The sequence below is a fragment of the Lissotriton vulgaris genome, chromosome 10 (genome assembly GCF_964263255.1).
Source record: "Lissotriton vulgaris chromosome 10, aLisVul1.2, whole genome shotgun sequence".
In the NCBI taxonomy this organism is placed as follows: domain Eukaryota; kingdom Metazoa; phylum Chordata; class Amphibia; order Caudata; family Salamandridae; genus Lissotriton; species Lissotriton vulgaris.
Window position 1 is genome coordinate 442,245,564 of NC_141698.1, and position 17,711 is coordinate 442,263,274.

General features: G+C 54.5%; 1 pseudogene; it reads left to right on the forward strand.

Moving 5' to 3' along the window:
* The first annotated feature begins 1,538 nt into the window (after window positions 1-1,538).
* LOC147685375 (uncharacterized) lies at window positions 1,539-16,224 on the forward strand (annotated as a pseudogene).
* Window positions 16,225-17,711: the final 1,487 nt, after the last annotated feature.

Here is a 17,711-nt window from a genome sequence, read left to right on the forward strand (position 1 = left end):
AGCCAATATGTCATTAACATCGCATGCGTTGAAATTGCATGCGATGTTAATGTGGGCCCCGGGGAAAGCAGGTCGGCAGACCAGTCTTTTCCCCGGGGTATTCGCTTGATAGGACGGGCGGGAGGAAGTTAGGTAGGGGGTGGGATTAGGGGGTGGGGGGGTTAGGAGGTTACTTAAGGGGTCAGGAGGGGAAGGACTTCCTCTTCCTGTCCCCAGTGCCTCAGGGTTTAGGTTAGTTTGTGGTGTTATAGTTAGTGTAGGCGGGGGAGCATTTTGGACAAAGCACGTCGCCACTGGTGCCCCGGTGTGCGGCGTATTATGAAATCCGACTGCAGTGAATTCGGCGAGGTGAGGCTACGGAGCGCTGCGGGAGTCATGACAACGCCCGATACTGCGGCGGTGCGGGCGGCCCTACAGGTGCTCGGCCGGGCTGGGAGGGCCGACCTCCTTCATCCAGGAGTTCTAGATCAGGCATGGGTCGGGATGGCCCGACCTCAGAGAGCTGCTTCTGCGGGGGTTTTCGCGGCAGTTACCGCGTGTTTGGACGAGCCCCAGGGGGCTCGAGCAGCTGGAGCAGGGCGGGGGAGGGGCAAGAAAGAGCAGGAGGGCCCCAAACGCGGAGGGAGCCGGTTGAGCCTCCCTGCTCGCGAAGCAGATATTAGTGTGGTGCTGGGTGGGGAGGGTGGCTCTGGGGAGGTGCTCAGGGATCACGTGCAGCCTGCAGGGAACAATCCGCTGGTTTTAGTCCCATTACCCCCCCTGGTTGGGGGGTCAGGAGGGGGGGCAGCTAGTGGATTATGGGGAGAGCAGTGAGGGCAGTGGGGTGGAGGACCTGGGGGACTGGGAGCAGGAGGCTGGAGAGGATTTTGCCCTCATGCTGACAGAAGGGGAGTCTGGGAGGAGGAAGGGGGCTTTGCTGGGGGCCAGCCAGTGCAGCCAGTGGACCTTTCAAAGGGCAAGAAGGGTGTGGTCAAGGCGCAGGGGTCCAAGGGCAAGGGTCCAAAGAAGGCACAGCAGGCAGGGGGAGTGGGGTCTGGGAAAGCGGCACCTGCGGTGCCCCCGCCAGGGAAGGGTCCCTTTGGAGACTTGGAGAGGCAAGGGTCATGGTACGCCAGGTGGGAGCTCAAGTCTGCTGAGGAGCGGATTCGCGACCAGTGTCGCATTATTGAGGAGGCGGAGAGTGAATGGCAGCGTTTATGTGCTGCCAGAGAGGCGAAGGGGGTGGGGTGCCTGGGGCAACGGGGCCCCTGCACCTGCACGTGGGGGAGATCTGCCACTGGCACGGAAGTGAGGGTTCCTGGGGTGGCCGGGGAGTGGGTCTGGATAGAGGGGTCAGTGACTGCCTTGGCGGCACAGAGACCTGGTGGCACTGGGGCCTCCCCGGGCACATACCGCTCGGGGGGGGGTACAGGCCGGCAGGTGCAGCTGGCAGAGGCCGGGGTTGGCCGGCGGGGTGCAAGACGGCCTCCAAACGCAGGGACGAAGCAGCAGGGCGGTCCGCGGCGGCCTGCCCTCCACCGAGGGAGCAGGCCCCGGCAATGTTGGAATGCGAATTTGTGCCTGGAGTGAAAGGGAAAGGTGCGAAGAGGGTGTTGACTGAGGTACGTGAGTTGATGGAGGATGAGGTGTTGGACTATGATGATGAAGAGGATGAGTTGGAGGAAGGTGAGGTGAGAGAGGCTGTGAGTTGGAGGAAGGGTAGAGTGGCAATGAACAAGCCAGGAGTTTTCCCGGAGGCACAGGCTGGCGCCAGTCGGGCCAGCAGTGGGGCAGTGAAACCGGCGGACGCACGGAGGACTGAACGGGACGCCCCTGCAACTTTATCAGGTGAGGGAGCTTGGTGGGACGTTTGGGGGGATGGGGCGAAAGGAGGGAGGAAGAAGGCCTGCCGGTCGGTGGGTGTGGGGGAACGGGTCTGTGCGGGATTTTGGGGCCTCAGGTGGAGCGGAGACGGCTCCAATGGATGGTAAGAAGCAGGTCGTGACGGCCAGTGCACAAACGGATAAGTCAGAAGACGATGGGGGAAAGGATAATGGGGTGGAGAAAGCTCGGAAGAAGTTACCGTACATGGCAATGGCAATGCCCCTCGGGTCTCATTTATCTGAGAAGACGAAGGCGCAGATTTGGAAACATGATTATGTTGATGTTTTTAAGCTCTTGCACAGAGAGATTCAGGTGAAGGAAGGGTCTAAAGAGGAGGAATGGGAGTTGACCAGGCGGCCGAGAGTGCCGGTGACGATGGAGAATTGGACGTCGGCATTTTTGATTTATGCGAGTATCTATTGTGAGAAGCACGCAGATAGGGCAATTGCGCTATTTAAGTATATGGATGTGATTCGGACGGTGCAGTTGGATTTTGGTGGTTTTGCCTGGTTGAGTTATGACGAGGAGTTCAGGGCCAGGATTATTGTTAACCCGGACAAGCCGTGGGGGGACGTTGACTAGGAACTCTGGGTTCAGTGGATGTCATCGACGCAGGCGGCGGCTTCTACGCATACGGCCAGTGGTCTTCCGGTCACCTATCGGTCTTTTCAGTCGCGCCCCGCCCAATCTGGGGCGGGTGGGTCAGGTGTTGCCGGGGGACAGGGAGCTCAGGTGGTGTGGTCTGGGGCAGCTGGACAGCAGTACAAGCCGGGATCCACTGGGGCCTGCTGGGGCTTCAATAAGTGATTCTGCAATCGACCTTCCTGTAAATTCAAACATGAGTGTTCCAAGTGCGGGGGACGTCACGCGGTCATGCAATGCCTCACGCTGGCTACACCCTCAGAGCAGTGGAAGATTGCAAGAGGCAGGGGAGAGGTTGGGCCGAAGGGCCCATACTCCAGTTAGGGTGGAGGCCATGTGTCCATGGCTCTCCCGGTATCCTGATAGATAGGCTGCGGTGAGACTGTACTGGGGGTTTGTGGAGGGTTTTCGGATTGGCTTTCAGGGCCTGAGGTAGCAACGTTGGGTGGAGAACCTGCGGTCGGCCAGAGAATTGCTGGAGGTGGTGGCGAAAAAATTGGAGAAGGAGGTTTTGGAAGGCAGGATCGCAGGTCCGTTCGAGGAGTGGCCGTTGTCGGATCTCATGGTCTCCCCTCTGGGGGTGGTGCCCAAGAAGGAGCCGGGGGAGTTCAGGTTGATTCATCATCTGTCGTGGCCGGAGGTAGGTTCTGTGAATGACTTCATCGCGGAGGAGGACTCTAGGGTCTTGTATGCGTCGGTGGATGATGCCATTGGTTTGGTGCGTGAGTGCGGGCGGGCGGAGTTGGCCAAGTGTGACATCAAGTCGGCCTTTCGCCTCCTTCCCATTCATCCGGTGGGTTTTTCCCTGTTGGGGATGCAGTTTGCAGGGGCCATTTTCGTCGACATGGTGTTGCCAATGGGTTGTGCGGTTTCTTGCGCACTCTTTGAGACCTTCAGTTCCTTTTTGCAGTGGGCTTTTGTGGATCGCAGTGGGCACCGGCTGGTGTCTCACTTTTTGGATGATTTCTTGTTTGTTGGATTGGGTCAGACGGGAGAGTGTGGGAAGGCCTTGGGCCAATTTCAGCAGATGGCGCACGAGTTTGTGGTGCCTTTGGCGCCGAAGAAGACGGATGGGCCCAGTTGCTGTATTACCTTCTTGGGGATCGAACTGGACTCAGTGGCTTGGCAGGTGAGGTTGCCGTTGCAGAAGATGGCGGAGATGCAGGAGGTTTTTCAGACAGGTGCTTGTGGCTCGCAAGATTGAGTTGAGGTTGGTACAGCGTTTGCTGGGACTGTTGAACTTTGCTTGCAGGGTGGTGAGGGCTGGAAGGACGTTTTGTAGACGCCTCAGCATGGCCATGTTGGGGGCGGTTCTCCCTCATCACAGGGTCAGGGTCACGCTGGGAGTGCGGTCTGACTTGCGGGTCTGGTTGATGTTTCTGGAGGATTTCAATGGTGTTTCCTTGGACTTTGCGCGGGACAGGATGGTGTGGCAGGTACAACTCTGCTCGGATGCGGCTGGTTCTGGGGTTTTCTGGGACTGCCGTTGGTTCGCAGAGCAGTGGCCGGCTCACTGGCTGCTCCAAGGTAGGAGCATTGCCTTCCTGGAATTCTTCCCGCTGTTGGTGGTGCTGTTGGTTTGAGGCCCGGAATTCCAGAACAGGTCGGTGTTGTTCCACGTGGACAACATGACAGTCGTGGACTTGGTGAACAATCAGAAAGCAAAAGACCTGCGAGTACTGCGCTTGCTGCGAAGTTTCATGCTGCTGTGTTTGCGTTTCAATGTGCTTTTTCGCGCGCAACATGTACCTGGCGTAAGTAATAAAATTGCGGATGCGTTATCTCGTTCGCAGTGGCAGCGCTTCAAGAAGCTGGCTCCGGGAGCGGAGGCTTGCAAGACCAAGGTGCCGGAGGGTATCTGGGCGTGGGGGGAATGAGAGTGGTGGGTTTGGTTGAAAAATCTATAGCCGAGTCCACTAGGCGCTCACACAGGTTGGCGTGGTCTGAGTTTGGGGCCTTTTTGGGTTGGATGAAAGGTGCTTGGAGGATGCCCAAGGATGCATGCGAGCAAGGGGTGGTGCGATTTGTACTGGACTGCATGGACAGGGGTTTGTCTCAGACGACGATTGCCGGCAAGTTGGCAGGCGTTTCCTTTTACAGCATGGTCTATATGGGTTTTGATCCGGCTAGGACGGATCTGCTGAGTCGTATGTTGAAAGGTTGGGGACGTGTGAGGGCGGAGGGGAGAGGGGGGGAGTTGCCTCATGAGGGGTTTACGTTTGAACTGTTGGACAGGATTTTGGGGGAGTTACCGTTTTGTTGTTGTAGGAGAGTAGGGTCTGCAATCCTATGATCACCCAGATTTTTTGCTTTTGTTTCACTGGTTTACGACTTTCTCTGGCTGTGGGCCTGCCAATCAGACCCACAGCCTGGCTGTTCTCTTTCTAAATTACGATATGTACCCTAGGTGCATTTACCAATTGGTACTGGGCCACCTTATCAGACCCTGTAACTCAGGGCATAGGTGTACCCAGGGCCGCCAGGGGCTGCAGCATGTATTATGCCACCCCTGGCTGGCCTCCTAAATTTGACACAACTGGCTGCATGACAGCTGGGGCAAAGTCGTGTAATCACCCTTTGCTTTAGGTATAGTAGCTCTATATCTAACCATACAATGGACACCCGAGTTCCTATCAGTCACTCCTATGGCAGGCCTTGACAATCCTGAAGGCAGAGTGCGTGGGCTCGTGTGAACTAGGTTCTGGCCCGAGCCGAGCCCGGTTGCAGCTTGCGGAATCAAGACCCAATGGCTGTTCCATGATAACGCGTACCACATCGGTAACTTCGGTGTCGCATTATCAAGGCATGTCGAGTAAGGTGTCATACGAATCGGGATGCTGCCCTCTCACCAATTCTGGCGACGAGGTTAGCATTCCGCCCTTCTAGGGGGACACGACATGTACGTAACTGTGAACCCCGGTTAAAGTTAACTAAAGCCTCAGCTCCACAAAATGGATGCTGCCACCACAGACACGAGTCTGACCTCCTGCTGCTGGGAGTCCTTCCAGCAAGGAGCGCTTGGACAAAGGGTTTCCTGTCGAGGGCGGTGTTCGCACCGTCCCAGACAGGGTTTGTGTATTCTGGGTAGGTAGGGCTTTTGCGAGAAGGTGACTGCGGAGTGGCACCCCGGTGCTCACTACGCATCTGCCGGTCAGAACCAGTTCCAGGGGCGCCAGCCCTGGCCTGGGGAAAGTCCGGCAGGGGAGAGGGGTGTAACTACCCCCCTTCCTGGTCCCACCCTTAGGGCAGGACCTAGTCATGTACCCACCCCTTTCTTTAGAATAAAGGCCGGAGCGGGGACCCTTCAAAATTAGATCATCTTTGAATCAAGAACTACTTTCTACGAAAGGACACTCAAGACTCTTCTCAAGATTTCTCCCTTGTGACTAAGGAGTAGTCACCCTGCATCAGCGGGCACCATCTAAGAACTCTGCGGTTTGCTGTAAGTCCTTCCTCAAGGAATCCGACGGCCCAGCTCGACGAGAACCGACTTCCCTGGCACCTCTGACCTCTACCCACGTCATCAGCTCAGCTGTGATCTGTGGGTGCGACGAGACCTCGAGGGACCGGCCATCATCAAAACCTGCACGCTTTCTTAACCAGCACGACCATCGAAGTAATTCTCTGGTGAGTGCTCTGGGGTCCGAGAAGCCCCGACCCTGAGCCGCTCCAGCACCGAAGTGCAGTCTCCCAGCATCTCCACGATCTGCGTGGGGCCCTTCTGCTCGCTGCTCAGCACGTTGTCTGGTCACTAGCCGCTGGCTTGTGCCCTTCTGCGACGACATCCGACAATCAACACTGCTGGTCTGGTTGCTCCAGACTGGCCCTTGCTCCCATCTTTGCGAGAAGCACCCCGGGCCCTCCTGGTCCACTCAAGACGCCATCTTAGGCCCACCACGTGGCCCTGAGATCTGCCAAGGCTTGTTGCCCCATCCTGGGCCCAGCGACGCCGACAGCATCATCCTTCGTGGGACAGCTCGCACCTCCACCGTGGTCGCCGACAACGCCTCCTGGTCCGTGAGACTGCAGAGCCTAGCGTCGCCCACTCACCTGGTCGAGGTGACGGCCAACCGGTGCCTTCCTGGTACCCTCTGACTACTGGCTAGTAGTACGAACTTGGTCCCCTCTGCTTTCAGGTATCATCAATCTCTGATCCAGGCTTGGATCTCTACGAACTATTCATCACTGGTCGCCGGCCAGCAACTCCTTTTCTTCCGGCTCCTGGCTCGTCAGCGAAGACCCCGACGTCTGTAAGACTTGTGCAGCCACAGCCCTCTTGGCTAGGTAACTCGGCATTTCGGTGCCTGCATAGCCTCTTTACTCTAGGGTCCCGAGTCCCTCGCTTCCGACTTGCCTCATCGGGTCCGCCCGAGACCTTAAACTTTCCGTGTCCTCGGACACTTGTTTTAATTGTGCACTTGAAGTATTTTCCTAAGAGATTTGGTTTGTGCTTAGTACCCTGTCCTCATAAAGAGTCCAGGGCTGTTGTGAATCTTAATAAATATCCTGTTTATTTTCATAACACTTGTGTGGTGTCCTTTCACTGGGTGTTCAAGGGGTACATGTGTGGTAAACAGCTGGCTTAACGCGCCCTCTCGAGTCTTTAGCCTTAGACTGCTCGTATCCACGCTACTAGGATAGCTGGTCTATAGGTTGACTTACAACCAAACACCATAAGGGTCGTTGGAACGATACATAGCGGTCGCTAGAATAGCGAACGTTGCATATCGGGCCAACTTCTCACATTGGTGAGCAGCGGTTGGGATTTGAGCTTGCTGTTGTTTTACCACACGTATCCTAAGAATATCTTGTTGAAAGATCACATAAGTACTGTTAGTACATATAACTAAAGCTTAGAATACTCTGAGTTCTACTGAACCAGCTGTTGCAGCTCCTCAAGGCTTAGCACACCTTGGCTGCAACTCTTAGCAAGGGAATAGTAGGTAAACACATAGTGTAGGTAGGTGCATCACTTACACCACACTAGAAACAGTATGTCGGACAAAGGAGGAAACTCTGAGTCTCCCCTTGTGTCAGTTGACCCTCCACAGGTCATCCCTTCGAGATATACTGTGCTGAGCTTCAAGGAGTTAAGACAAGTGTGTCACTCCAGGAAGATCAAGCAGGGGTCTAACCCCACCACGTCCTTTCTGATTGGTCTCTTGGAGACTTATGATGCCAGAAAAGCTGAGATCCTTCCCAGCTCTTCTAATCCAGAAGGAGACATGCCTCCCCTCGAGGGAACCAGAGACGATCCTGACCTCATCCACCTCGCAACTGAGAACGAAGATGGGGAGGAGGATGAGGATGAGGATCCCTCTGGGGATGAGGCAGATAAGGGACAGGTAGAAGTCGTTAGACTAAGCAGGTCCAACTTAAGCAAGCATGACAGTGGTACTGGGGGACCCCTGGGGCCACTATCAGGTCAGCTTAACATTGGGAATGGACGAGCCCGATCTCTGTCAAGAGACTCTGGCAGATCCCTTCAAACCAATGGCTCTCACAACTCTTCTCAAAGAGGGATGACGTCCCCTCAGAGGAGAGTGTACGAAGCTAAGGAAAGGGCAGCTAATCTGAGGATTGAAAGGGAAGAACTTGCCCTGGCCAAAGAAAGGCTTGCCTTTGCTAGAGAGCAACAGTTAAGTGGGGCAGTCCCCACTGGTGGCAGCAATGTACCTAGCAATAGGGAAAGGAGTTTTGATACGAAACACCTTGGTAAGATAGTGCCCCCCTTTAAACAAGGGGACGACATCCACAAATGGATTACTGCTTTGGAGAGGGCCTGCACTGTGCAGGGTGTTCCCCAAAGTCAGTGGGCAGCTATCTTGTGGCTCTCCTTTGAAGGAAAAGGAAGAGACAAGCTCCTCACCACAAGGGTGGAAGACGCTAACGATTACCACGTCTTGAAAAATACACTCGTTGAAGGGTTCGGCCTAACCACTGAGCAGTACAGGGTGCTGTTCAGGGATACCCAGAAAACGCAGTCTCAAGATTGGTCTGACTTTGTCGATTGTGCCACTAAGGCTTTTGAGGGCTGGTTGCTGGGCAGTAAGGTTACTGATTACAAAGGATTGTATAATTTGATGATGAGAGAACAAATTTTAAACAATTGTCAGAACCAGTTGTTGCATCAGCATCTTGTCGACTCGGATCTGACCTCTCCCCAAGAATTGGGAAAGAAGGCAGACAGATGGGTTCGTACAAGAGTTAAACAGAACCAGGGCCAGAATCAAGGTGGTCAGAAGAAAGCAGACCAGAAGGGTAAAGATTCTAAGGGGGAACAAAATGACCAGAAGTCTTCGACAGGTCCCCAACAACCCAAAGAGGGTGGGGGTCAGGCTCCCCAAAAGAAGAAAGAAGGCCAATCCAAAAGATGGTGCCAGTACTGCAAAAGTAAATCTCACTGGTTTAGTGAGTGCACCAAGAAAGGAGGAGGGCAGGCTCCTGCCACTGCAGCCCCTAAGGCACCTGTGCCCCCTAGTACGGCCAGCAGTGGTAGTGCACCTCCCAAGGGTTTAGTAGGGTTAACCCTGGGTTCTGAGGGGCGTGACAACTTAGTTGGCACACTCACTCAGGCTGTCCTTGTCAGTACAGGGGACGTGGACGTGTCCCCTGACGTAAGTCCCAATACCTTGGGCAAATACCGACAGACGCCTTTCATAAATGGAAAGATGGCTCAGGCCTATAGGGACACTTGTGCCAGCGTCACCATGGTGACGCCTAACTTTGTGGACCCTGGACAGATCATGCCAGGTACAGAATTCCTGGTGACCAATGCAAGCAATGTCACTACCAATCACAGTATGGCAATTGTAGCTTTCTCCTGGGGAGGGGTAACTGGCCAAAAGAAGGTTGTAGTTAGTTCAGACCTCCCAGTGGATTGTTTGTTGGGCAATGATTTGGAGTCATCACAATGGTCAGAAGTGGAGCACCGGACTCACATGGAAATGTTAGGCTTGCCAGCACATGTGTTCGCTGTGACCAGGTCACAGGTCAGGAAATGCCCCACTGAACAGGTGCTGGATCCTGGAACAACGGACCAGACACCTCCCAAGAAAAAGAGCGGTAGGGTTAAGGCTGCGCCTTCCCCCTTGCCCCAGGTCGTGGATCAAGTCTCAGAGGAGGCTGACCTACAGGAATTGAGGGAAACTGAGCCTAGGGAGTTCGAACTTGATCAAGTTGAATTCTTGGGTTCAGGGGGACCCTCAAGGGAAGACCTGGGGAAGGACCAGTTAGACTGCCCTTCTCTTGAACCCCTCAGACAGCAGGCTGCTGCTGAGGCTGCTGGGAACGCCACAGGTACCCACAAGGTATACTGGGAAGATGGACTCCTGTACACTGAGTCAAGAGACCCCAAGCCTGGCATGACCAGGAGGCTGGTTGTACCCTTGTCTCAGCGTGGTTTCCTACTTACCTTGGCCCACGAGATTCCCTTAGCAGGTCACTTAGGCCAGACGAAAACGTGGGACAGGCTTGTCTCACACTTTCACTGGCCTCATATGAACGAAAATACCAAGGAGTTTTGCCGCTCCTGTGTCACTTGCCAAGCCAGTGGTAAGTCAGGTGGCACGACAAAGGCCCCCCTTATACCAATGCCTGTGGTGGGGGTGCCCTTTGAACGGGTGGGGATCGACATCGTCGGTCCCATGGAACCACCAACAGCATCAGGGCACAAGTTTATACTGGTGGTAGTGGATCATGCCACCAGGTATCCTGAAGCTATTCCCCTTAGGACCACTACAGCACCTGTTGTGGCAAGAGCCCTAGTTGGAGTATTCTCCAGAGTGGGCTTCCCTAAGGAGGTCGTCTCCGACAGAGGTGCAAACTTTATGTCGAGCTACTTAACTGCTATGTGGAAAGAATGTGGTGTCAACTACAAGTTCACTACACCCTATCATCCACAATGCAATGGGCTTGTTGAGAGATTCAACAGGACCCTTAAAGGGATGATTCATGGACTACCTGAAAAGCTTCGGCGTAGATGGGACGTCCTGATCCCCTGCCTTTTATTCGCTTACAGAGAAGTCCCACAGAAGGGGGTTGGCTACAGCCCTTTTGAACTTTTGTACGGGCATCCTGTGAGAGGACCCCTATGTTTGGTGAAGGAAGGATGGGAGAGACCTCTCAAAAAGCCTGCAACCAACATAGTGGACTATGTGCTCGGCCTCCGCTCGCGGATGGCTGAATACATGGAGAAGGCATCTGAAAACCTTAAGGCCAGCCAAGAACTCCAAAAAGCTTGGCATGACCAAAAGGCTGTCTTGACTGTTTACCAGCCCGGACAGAAGGTGTGGGTGTTGGAGCCAGTGGCCCCAGCAGCACTCAAGGACAAATGGTCCGGGCCCTACACCATCCTGGAGAAAAAGGGAGAGGTCACCTACCTGGTCGACCTAGGAACTCCCCGGAGCCCCCACAGGGTGCTTCATGTCAACAGGCTCAAGGCATATGTCGACAGGAAGGACATGAGTTTGCTCATGGCCCTAGATGAGGGACAGGAGGAGGAGAGTGACCCTCTCCCCGACCTGCTCACTCAGAATCCTGACGATGGATCGGTAGATGGTGTTGTCTTTTGTGGCAGCCTCTCCGAACATCAACAGAAAGACTGTAAACAGGTTCTTCAGTCTTTCAGACATATGTTTTCTCTAACACCCAGTCAGACCGATTGGTGCACCCATGAGGTTGACACTGGTGACAGCTTGCCCGTCAAGAGTAAAATCTACCGGCAGCCTGATCACGTTAGAGACTGCATCAAGAGTGAAGTGCAGAAAATGTTGGAGCTGGGAGTCATTGAACCCTCGGATAGCCCTTGGGCTAGTCCCGTAGTTCTAGTGCCGAAACCTCACACCCAGGGCGGTAAGAAAGAGATGAGGTTCTGCGTAGACTACAGGGGTCTCAATGCAGTCACTAAGACTGACGCCCACCCAATACCAAGGGCAGACGAGCTTATCGATAGATTGGCTTCGGCCAACTACTTAAGTACGTTTGACCTGACAGCTGGGTATTGGCAAATCAGGTTAGCTGAGGACGCCAAGCCTAAAACCGCATTTTCAACCCCTGGTGGGCATTATCAGTTCGTGGTGATGCCCTTTGGTCTGAAAAATGCACCTGCCACCTTCCAAAGGTTGGTGAATCAAGTCCTTACTGGGCTGGATGACTTCTGTGCGGCGTATCTTGACGATATTGCTGTCTTTAGCTCCACCTGGGAGGATCACCTGGTCCACCTGCGGAAAGCGTTAGAGGCTCTGCAAGCAGCAGGCCTCACTATCAAGGCCACCAAGTGCCAGATAGGGCAGACACAGGTTGTATACCTGGGCCACCTTGTAGGTGGAGGCCAGGTTCAGCCACTGGAGAGCAAAATACAGTCAATCAGGGACTGGGCTCCTCCAACCACCCAGACTCAGGTTCGAGCTTTCTTGGGCCTGACTGGTTACTATAGGAAGTTTGTCAGGAACTATGGTTCAATTGTGACACCATTAAATGAACTGACAAGTAAGAAAATGCCAAAAAAGGTTCAGTGGACAGCGAGCTGTCAAAAAGCATTCGATGACCTAAAGCAGGCCATGTGCACGGCGCCTATCCTCAAGAGTCCGGACTACTCCAAACCATTCATTGTCCAAACAGATGCTTCTGAGTTGGGTGTGGGAGCTGTTCTTTCTCAACTGAATTTTGATGGTCAAGACCAGCCCATTGCTTTTATAAGCAGAAGGCTGACCCCTAGAGAGAAGAATTGGTCAGCTATTGAGAGGGAGGCCTTTGCTGTGGTTTGGGCCCTGAAGAAGCTGAGGCCATACTTGTTTGGCACTCACTTCAAGATTCAGACCGACCATAAGCCCCTCTTATGGCTAAATCAGATGAAGGGTGAAAACCCCAAACTGCTTAGGTGGTCCATTTCCCTACAGGGGATGGATTTTACAGTGGAACATAGACCTGGTACTGATCATGGCAATGCCGATGGGCTCTCCAGATATTTCCACTTAGAACAAGAAGACTCACCTGGTCAAGGTTAGCTTAGTGTTCCGACGTTTGGGGGGGGGTCATGTAGGAGAGTAGGGTCTGCAATCCTATGATCACCCAGATTTTTTGCTTTTGTTTCACTGGTTTACGACTTTCTCTGGCTGTGGGCCTGCCAATCAGACCCACAGCCTGGCTGTTCTCTTTCTAAATTACGATATGTACCCTAGGTGCATTTACCAATTGGTACTGGGCCACCTTATCAGACCCTGTAACTCAGGGCATAGGTGTACCCAGGGCCGCCAGGGGCTGCAGCATGTATTATGCCACCCCTGGCTGGCCTCCTAAATTTGACACAACTGGCTGCATGACAGCTGGGGCAAAGTCGTGTAATCACCCTTTGCTTTAGGTATAGTAGCTCTATATCTAACCATACAATGGACACCCGAGTTCCTATCAGTCACTCCTATGGCAGGCCTTGACAATCCTGAAGGCAGAGTGCGTGGGCTCGTGTGAACTAGGTTCTGGCCCGAGCCGAGCCCGGTTGCAGCTTGCGGAATCAAGACCCAATGGCTGTTCCATGATAACGCGTACCACATCGGTAACTTCGGTGTCGCATTATCAAGGCATGTCGAGTAAGGTGTCATACGAATCGGGATGCTGCCCTCTCACCAATTCTGGCGACGAGGTTAGCATTCCGCCCTTCTAGAGGGACACGACATGTACGTAACTGTGAACCCCGGTTAAAGTTAACTAAAGCCTCAGCTCCACAAAATGGATGCTGCCACCACAGACACGAGTCTGACCTCCTGCTGCTGGGAGTCCTTCCAGCAAGGAGCGCTTGGACAAAGGGTTTCCTGTCGAGGGCGGTGTTCGCACCGTCCCAGACAGGGTTTGTGTATTCTGGGTAGGTAGGGCTTTTGCGAGAAGGTGACTGCGGAGTGGCACCCCGGTGCTCACTACGCATCTGCCGGTCAGAACCAGTTCCAGGGGCGCCAGCCCTGGCCTGGGGAAAGTCCGGCAGGGGAGAGGGGTGTAACTACCCCCCTTCCTGGTCCCACCCTTAGGGCAGGACCTAGTCATGTACCCACCCCTTTCTTTAGAATAAAGGCCGGAGCGGGGACCCTTCAAAATTAGATCATCTTTGAATCAAGAACTACTTTCTACGAAAGGACACTCAAGACTCTTCTCAAGATTTCTCCCTTGTGACTAAGGAGTAGTCACCCTGCATCAGCGGGCACCATCTAAGAACTCTGCGGTTTGCTGTAAGTCCTTCCTCAAGGAATCCGACGGCCCAGCTCGACGAGAACCGACTTCCCTGGCACCTCTGACCTCTACCCACGTCATCAGCTCAGCTGTGATCTGTGGGTGCGACGAGACCTCGAGGGACCGGCCATCATCAAAACCTGCACGCTTTCTTAACCAGCACGACCATCGAAGTAATTCTCTGGTGAGTGCTCTGGGGTCCGAGAAGCCCCGACCCTGAGCCGCTCCAGCACCGAAGTGCAGTCTCCCAGCATCTCCACGATCTGCGTGGGGCCCTTCTGCTCGCTGCTCAGCACGTTGTCTGGTCACTAGCCGCTGGCTTGTGCCCTTCTGCGACGACATCCGACAATCAACACTGCTGGTCTGGTTGCTCCAGACTGGCCCTTGCTCCCATCTTTGCGAGAAGCACCCCGGGCCCTCCTGGTCCACTCAAGACGCCATCTTAGGCCCACCACGTGGCCCTGAGATCTGCCAAGGCTTGTTGCCCCATCCTGGGCCCAGCGACGCCGACAGCATCATCCTTCGTGGGACAGCTCGCACCTCCACCGTGGTCGCCGACAACGCCTCCTGGTCCGTGAGACTGCAGAGCCTAGCGTCGCCCACTCACCTGGTCGAGGTGACGGCCAACCGGTGCCTTCCTGGTACCCTCTGACTACTGGCTAGTAGTACGAACTTGGTCCCCTCTGCTTTCAGGTATCATCAATCTCTGATCCAGGCTTGGATCTCTACGAACTATTCATCACTGGTCGCCGGCCAGCAACTCCTTTTCTTCCGGCTCCTGGCTCGTCAGCGAAGACCCCGACGCCTGTAAGACTTGTGCAGCCGCAGCCCTCGTGGCTAGGTAACTCGGCATTTCGGTGCCTGCATAGCCTCTTTACTCTAGGGTCCCGAGTCCCTCGCTTCCGACTTGCCTCATCGGGTCCGCCCGAGACCTTAAACTTTCCGTGTCCTCGGACACTTGTTTTAATTGTGCACTTGAAGTATTTTCCTAAGAGATTTGGTTTGTGCTTAGTACCCTGTCCTCATAAAGAGTCCAGGGCTGTTGTGAATCTTAATAAATATCCTGTTTATTTTCATAACACTTGTGTGGTGTCCTTTCACTGGGTGTTCAAGGGGTACATGTGTGGTAAACAGCTGGCTTAACGCGCCCTCTCGAGTCTTTAGCCTTAGACTGCTCGTATCCACGCTACTAGGATAGCTGGTCTATAGGTTGACTTACAACCAAACACCATAAGGGTCGTTGGAACGATACATAGCGGTCGCTAGAATAGCGAACGTTGCATATCGGGCCAACTTCTCACAGTTGTTATGACAGGGATGAAGTGGCGTTGTTCTGTTTATGCATGGTGTGGATGTTCTTTGGGGCGTTTCGGGTGTCAGAGTTGTTGGGGGCTCGCTGGGCGCCGGGGCGGGTGTTTGCAGATGTGCGGTTGGAAGGGGCCCGGCTGGGCATTTGGTTGGGACGTTCCAAGACGGACCAGGTTGGTCGTGGTAAATGGGTGTGGTTGGCAGAGAGCGGTTGCGCTGACGTGTGCCCGGTGCGTGAGTGGCGAATTTTCTGTGGACGAGTGCAGAGGTCGGATGGTGAGATCTTCGTGCGTACTTCTATGAGGCGTTTGACGTCCTTGCTGGCGGTGTTGAGATTGGCTTTGCGGAGACTTGGCAGGGATCCGGCGCGTTTTGGCACGCACTCGTTTTGAATTGGGGCAGCTACGGCCGCGGCAGGTTTAGGCTGGTCGTGGGAGGAGATTTGGCAGATTGGTCGCTGGCGGTCGCGATGCTGTGAACGCTATGTGCGCAAGTAGAGTGGGGGCACGGGCTAGCCTTGGCGGCTGCGGTAGTTGTTTCCACCTTGTTTTACTGTGGTACTAATCTCTTTCTCTTTATAGGTTGCGTTCGCTGGCCAGGGGCCAAGAGGGTCACCTGGATCGTGGGACACTCATTTGTTCACTGGGCCTCAAAATATGCGGACAGGCAGGTATATGGTCGTAGCCTTGGCCTGAGGAGCAGTCATCACGAGGTCCAGTGGTGGGGTAAGAGCGGAATGAGATGGGGTGAATTATTACCATGGCTCACAAAGAAAGTATCACAGCTGGGCTGCCCGGACATGCTGGTTCTCCACTTGGGGGAAAATGACTTAGTGAAACAGTCGGGGTGTCCTTGCTACACTTGATGCAGAGGGACTTGGAGGCAATGAGGAGCAATCTGGCTGGCGCCTGTATTGTTTGGACTGAGTTCATACCACGACGGAAATGGAGGGGTGCTTTTAAGCCTGCGGCAGTGGAAAGGGCCCGCCGAAAATTGAACAGGGCCATGAGACTCTTTTGTGCTGATCATGGGGTTAAAGTGCTGGCTCATGTCGGGCTCAGACTGGAGGAGCCCCTTCTCTTTCGCGACGATGGTGTGCACCTTTCGTACATGGGAAATGCGTACTATCTTATGGAACTACAGGACCTGATCAGTTTTCTGTGGAATGAGCCGATATGGTGTAGGCGTGACTGAGTACGAAAGGTGCATGATTGGTGGGGCAGATAACCGCCCTTTGTGGCGGGATCTGGGAGGGGCGGGGAGTCCATGACGGGCAGAATCACTCTTCCGGGGAGGGGGTTACAGGTGCAGGATGGTGGTGTGGTAGACTGGAGTGCGATGGATGGAGATGATGGAGGAGTTTGGAAGTGAAAAGGGGAAGTGAATGGTATACGTGAAGAGGTCATGGTGTGAATTGGGAGTGGCTATTGGAGTACGTGAGTGGATGATGGTTGAGAGGCAGGATGTTTGGGGGGATTGTTAATTGTTAATGACGTTATGTTAATTTTGGCTGTCATGCCTGTCCTAATAAAATGGCCTTTTACGCTAACTGACGCGTGGAGTGGTTATTGCGCGATGACATTGCGCTGTCGTAGCATGCGATGTGAAGGACGATGCGATGTTAAAGTCACGGTGAGATAGCACCGCAATGTTTTGACAACGATGCGATGGGTGTTTCCCCCCGCTGTCCTCGCCATCGCTGTGGTCTTCGTCATCACTCGCCTGCTCTGGTCCTGGACTGTGTTGATTGCCCTGCTGCTCCTGTTTGCCACCCTCTTCCTGCTGCTCCTGGCTGGTTTCCTGCCTCCCACAGGCCTCATCCAGACCGGGGTTGGCGCGCCTGGCCAGGGCCCCTTCACATAGCCAGTGCTCAGGTGCACGCCTTCCGCCCTGGCCAGCTACCTGCTCGTGCACTGCCCCAGCTTCCGCGGCCCCAGCTGGAGCGGCTGGCCCTGGTGGGCCCTGCCTTCCCTGCAGACTGCGGTGTCCCTCCTGGCCCCCCCAAGCAGCAGAGTTAATTTTGTGAGGGAGCACCTGCAGCTCAGAGACGAGGGGCTGGTGGCCCTTGACTGGGCGGTGGGCCTGGGGGCGCGGAGGCGCAGGTCATCCTCGAACTCCATCGCCCCAGTCCTGCTTTGCATCCCAAACTCCTTCGGGAAGGTGACCCGGAACTTCACAGAGGTGAGTTTGTCGTCAGTGGGGCCTGGGTGATGCTGGTGAGGTTATCACTTGTTGTGGGTTCCCGTGCGTCACTGCTTCCTTTGGTATAAAGAAGACTGGTTCGCGCACCCGAGACTGCCGCCAGCACTGCTCCGCAGATGAGTCTATCATCATCAGAGGAGGGCTGGGCAATGCTGGTCAGGATGCCACCATGGCCGTGCCGGGACAGGCCTGTGATGGGTGATGTCATCAGGAATCAGTAGGGTCACACAAGTGAGTTTATCAGAAGAGCGAGTTAGACTTTTCCATCCGATGCCATGGGTTGCTGCGAGCAGCCAGGGACAGCAGCAGCGATGAACTGCCCTAAGAAGGGACACCGGATACTGTGTTTGGCAATTTTTAGGAAAGCCAGTCTAACCTTCATAACCCTCCACTGGTAGCTGTGGCCAATCTAAGCTTCTTAACCCTCCACTGGTAGCTGTGGCCAATCTAAGCTTCTTTACCCTCCACTGGTAGCTGTG